This window comes from Sinocyclocheilus anshuiensis, unplaced genomic scaffold (assembly GCF_001515605.1).
Source record: "Sinocyclocheilus anshuiensis isolate Anshui unplaced genomic scaffold, SAMN03320099.WGS_v1.1 scaffold907, whole genome shotgun sequence".
Lineage (NCBI taxonomy): Eukaryota > Metazoa > Chordata > Actinopteri > Cypriniformes > Cyprinidae > Sinocyclocheilus > Sinocyclocheilus anshuiensis.
Genome location: NW_015546133.1, coordinates 414,359 through 419,892, shown reverse-complemented (window position 1 = coordinate 419,892; position 5,534 = coordinate 414,359). Strand labels below are relative to the sequence as shown.

Below are 5,534 nucleotides of genomic sequence, written 5' to 3'. Positions count from 1 at the left end.
ATGATTTTTTATATATAAAGAATTTGCCACTGACGATTCAAACGCGAGTTTTCAGCAGTGTAGAGTAGCACTTGTTGTTTGTCATTTTTCCGTTCAAAAATGCAGACATGGTTTTATGTTTACGCGGCGCGATGCAACGCAACGCATAAAAAGACAGTATAAGTTATTACAATCCGTAATTATGTCCCCACTGGATGGAACAAATGCATCGTTTATAATGGGTTTTAATGTTTTTGTCTCGTCGTTTCGGCCTGACAGGGACAAAATAATGTTCTTTTTAGCAACATCATATGACCCCTTTAAAGATTTTCACCCTATTTACTTCTGGTGTTTTGCTTTAAATAGGGATATGCCAATATTAAAAATCTGGCTCATTAATTCTGAATTATATTCATAATTTTAAATGCTTCAAGTGAAGTTTATGCATCACAACATTATAATGTAAATTATAAAAATTGATTTTGAGAAAACATTTAACTGGAATGAAATCATTTAATAAAATAAAAAATATATGAAAATTATTACCACTATTATAATATTGGTTGATAAAAATATCAACCAATACAGCTAAAAAAACAAAAACAACAAACAAACAAACAAATAAATAAATAAAATCAGATAATATATGGTACTGTTACAGGACATTGTGCATCCTTAACTGAGAGAATAACTAGTGTAACTGATAGTGTATCTGTTAAAATAATTGTCTTCAAAACACACCCAGGCACATGTTACAAAAGGCCGGAAGTGAAAATGAACTGTAGTTGATCTAAGCTCATCTGAAGCAGCACAAATATGATCCGATCAACCTCCGGTGTCCGGCGGAGTCAGGGTGCTTCAAAACCCATAACATGGGACTGCGGCAAACTGTGCTGGACATGTGTACCCCCGTCAACTCTGGCAAATGGAAACTTGTTGGGCACTCAATGTCCCCATCTGCTCCCTCTTCCCATCAACCCCAGATTAACCCTAAGAGCCAAGTCAAGCAGCTTTGCCCCACAAATGCCACTCGAACCTGCCAATGACCATCGGTCTTCTGGGACAGAGAGAGCCAAGATCCCGTTCTGCTTTAGCAGAGCGGCTAACAGCTCCTAATCAGGTTGAAGAGACACACAACCTTTCACTAATCCAAATATTACCTCACAAGTTGTGAAGAAGAAAACTGCGGCCCATAGAACGGATTATAAATTCCAGTAAAGACCAGCCAATATCTCATGAGATGCACTTTAGATGTCTATGTTGATATAAATCACGGCATATAATACAACTATAACAAGCAGGATGTAATATAACATGATACCGTAATGTATTTGGTACCTTGAGTTTGGTCAGGTGTTTGATGGCAGGAGATTTGTCCACTTTTGGAGAGGTATAGTTCCCTAGACTGTTTTTTCCCAGGAATCTGAAGGAAAACATATTTAATTATTGTTAAATTAAACAATAATTTAATTTAATTTAAATTATTTAACAAAAATTGTTTATTAAACGAGAATACCAACTCTGCCATGCCGACAAATGCCTGTGTAGTGTGAAAACCTATGTGCACATCTAAGACAAAAGCACTCTAGAGCCTGGAGTGGTTCCCACATCTAGATTATAAAACCTAACAAAGGTGAGTGGGGATAACCAGCCTGCCGAATTGCAGACGTCGTGTAGCAAACACCTGACAGAAAGGCTTTAGATGCCGCCATACCTCTAGTTCAGTGGGCCCTCACCCCAGAGGAGAGGGGAGATCAGAGGACTCGTAAGCCGAGGAGATAGCCTCAACTATCCACCTGCTTAATGTCTTCTTGGTTGCCGGGAGACCTCTCTTGGACGGACCAAAGCTGACAAAAAGTTGATAATTTTTCCTCCACAGGGCAGCTCTGTGGATTTAAGTGTCCAGTGCTCTAACTGGACACACCAAATTAAGCTTCTCCTTGTCTGGATCCCGGAAGGGAGGAGGAGAGAATGCCTGCAGCACTATGGGCCGTTGAACAACAGTGGGCACCTTCAGCACATAGCCCGGCCTTGGGTGCAAGAAGGCTTTCACAGTCAAGACATGATGGGGCCATGGAAAGGGCATGAAGGTCACCAACTCTCTTGAGAGATGAGATGGCTAATAGGAAGACTGTCTTTAGTGTCAAAAACCTTTCTGAAACCTCCTTTAGAGGTTCAAAAAGATGCCTTACTTAGCCTGTCTAGGACCACGGCCAGATCCCATGGTGGGACACTAGTGCGTAGTGCAGGCCTCAGCCTCAAGGCACCACAAAGGAAACGTGTCACCAGCAGGTTCCTTCCCAATGACTGACCATACGAAAGGGCATGGTAAGCAGATATAGCCGTCACATATACCTTAAGGGTGGAGAGAGGCAACCCTGCAGAGAAACTTTCTTGCAGGAACTCCAGCACTGTACCAACTGGGCAGTTAATTAGGTCCAGCTGATGATCTCTGCACCATGAAGTGAAAAGCTTCCACTTCAGGGAGTACAGTTTCCTTGTGAAGGGAGCTCTGGAGTGGAGGATGCAAACTTCCCAGAGCCGCTACGTTTCTGGGCAGACACTGAGAACTGTGCTCACTCTAGAACACTGTGCCCTGAAGTACCGGAGGTGGCAGGGTTGACAGACCGATCTTCTGAGGGCCCCGAGGACAGACGGGCACCTCATGATGAGGTGTATACCGCTCTTCCCCAGAGTAGCTTGCCCTCAGAAGACGGACATAACACAGAGCGCTTGCTGAAGAGCAGAAGCTAGCGTTGTTTTCACCGGATGCGTTTTTAAAGCTTCCTGGTTGCTACATCACCCCGCCCATGACGTCTTGCCACTCTGCTGGACTGATTTCACATGTGCTTCAGTACGCGGTCACGCAGACGCATTCCCAAAGCGTTTCCGATGCAGCTCGAGTTCCTGAAGGGGAACTCACTGTACCTCTTAAAGATGTCCAAGAAAAGGACTTTTTTCAAATTGAGGTTTCAGGAAGTTTTTATACTAAATTGATCAAAAAAAAATTTAGTGTGATGTAATGGAATATTTGCGATTGGGCAAAACTAATCAGGCAAACCTTGACCTCTTGATGAACACCACTCCAAACACAGGAACATATATTAAACTGAACATATCATATGACTGAAATGTCACATGATACAGCCCAGACTTAAAAAAATATAAGTCAGAGAAATGTTCAGACATGGCAGCTACACCTGTACAAAGTAAATTTTAAATATTACAGTTGTTCACAGATATGTGAATGCTGTCATGTGATGTGTACAATTTGCTTTGAGTTTCTGTGTTTTGGAGTGTTGTCCATGTACTAAGTAAGGCCATCAAAACATTTGCTTGCTTTTTCTAGAAAATGCAACTTGTTTAAAAGTAATTATCTCACAATAAGTGACCTATATGTGAGTGTTTATTTTGCAAGTTAGTGTGTGATGCAAGTTAAAATGCCATAATGATGGATTTGTTTCTGACTTCACAAGATGTCAATTGATGGGCTGGAGTCGTGTGGATTACTTGTGAATTACTGTGATGTTATCAGCTGTTTGGACTCTCATTTCTGACGGCACCCATTCACTGCAGTGGATCCACTAGTGAGCAAGTGATGTAATGCTAAATTTCTCCAAATCTGATGAAGAAATAAACTCATTTACATCTTGAATTGCCTAAAGTTTCAGCAAATGTTCTTTTTCTTTTTTCTTTTTTGTGTGTGTGTGAGGACTATTCCTTTAAGAATAACTTCCACTGCTTAGAAAAGAAAAGAAGAAAAAAACCCTACATTTTAGTGCAGTATTTCAGATTCGGTCAAAACCGGCTAAGAAGCTGCATACTTTTGCATGGCACAGTATATTTACATGGCCCTTAAAACCAGATCCATTCATCCATGACTTTAACAGCTGAATAAATGCGGAGACAGAGAGTAGTGAAAATGCAGAGCGCCATACAGCAGCTGACTTTACTGACTCCCTCAGACTGTTCATTCGGTTTCTGGGATGAAAGGCACGCAAGACTGTGTGACCCCCTCTCAAAGCACAGAAAAAAGGCTCTGATTTGTTGTGTATAATTTCTGTCGTTCTGCCCTGTACGCCTCTGTGTATCTCTTTTCACATTACATACTCTAATGGAGAGCAGAAAGCAAATATAAATAAATAAATCAATAAAAGACCATTGCCAGTGTAATATGCCAACCCACCTGCAGCCCCCCGACACGGATCAAGTCAGGCTCCCCCAGACCCAAATTTCTCTCTCCCCCTCTTTCAAACCTCTCATTCCCACTGTGAAATTGAAACCATATAATATGAGCCATGTCAAAACGCAATCTCACGCCAAATTGGAAGTTGGGATTTCCTATGACACTGTCCCTGGGTCTCAGAGAGAGATAATTACAAAAAGGCAGAGGGATAAATAGAAAAGGGAAGGATGTGATATAGGTGGGGGATGGTCAGGGAGAAGAGCGGCCGCTGTTCATATGGATATAAGTAGTGTCACAGCGAGATGGGAGACAGCATTTTGCTGCGATATAGAATTCTAGTAAACAGCTTCTTTCCCCAGAGAGAGCAATGTGCCCTTTTCACCCGACAGTATGGATTCCCTAACTCCAAGAAAGGTGTGTACGCATCGATAGCAAACACACGCACATACACACTCCATGTACTCAATGATGGAGAACAACTGAACTAGGCGTGTGTGTGTTTTTAAAGCAGTCTTTTCAGTTTATATATGTATTTACTGACACAAAAAAGGACATTACTATTACTTTTGTCAATGTAATTGGAATACTATTGTAATACCATGATTTTTTTTTACCGTAACCACAGTATTCTTTGATGGACCTTGGAGTATCATATAAATGCCATGGTAAGGCAATTGTTCAGTGTCATGGGACATATCAAAATACCATGGTATTCCCATATAATACCACTGTACCTCCACAGACATTTTTTAGGGGATTGAGTGTGTAAATATGTGAATATTGAGAGAGAGAGAGAGAGAAAGAGAGAGAGAGATAGAGATAGAGAGAGAGAGAGAGAGAGAGAGAGAGAGAGAGAGAGAGAGAGAGAGAGAGAGAGGAATTATGCATTTGAGAGTTATGAAAGTATGTTTCTGCCTCAGAGTAAAAAATAAAATGTGTAATTTAAAGGGGTCATGAACTGCTTTTTATTATTTTATAATGTTCTCCGAGGTTCACTTATAATGTTAGTGTGATTTTACATCAGCAAAGATCATAATTTAGAAGTAATTTCTAAAAAAGGCGGCGCGCATTCAAGACTCACAAGTAAACACCCACTGCTATGATTGACTAACAGTTTCAATTTCTTAAAATAACAGATGGATGCTGTGACATACTCTGAAAACAACATGGGTCATTTGAGTTAAAAATGTATAAATTAGTCCTGTCAAACGATTAATCGCATCCAAAATAAAAGTTTTTGTTTACAAAATACAGTATATGTGTGTGTACTGGGTATATTTATTATGTATATATAAAATACACAAACATACATGTATATATTTAAATAAATATTTACACACACACACACACACACATATATATATATATA

At 40.2% G+C, this 5,534-nt stretch overlaps 1 pseudogene; it reads right to left on the bottom strand.

Moving 5' to 3' along the window:
• LOC107701085 (1,4-alpha-glucan-branching enzyme-like) overlaps positions 1-5,534 on the bottom strand; it is a 145,657-nt pseudogene that overhangs the window by 112,405 nt on the left and 27,718 nt on the right.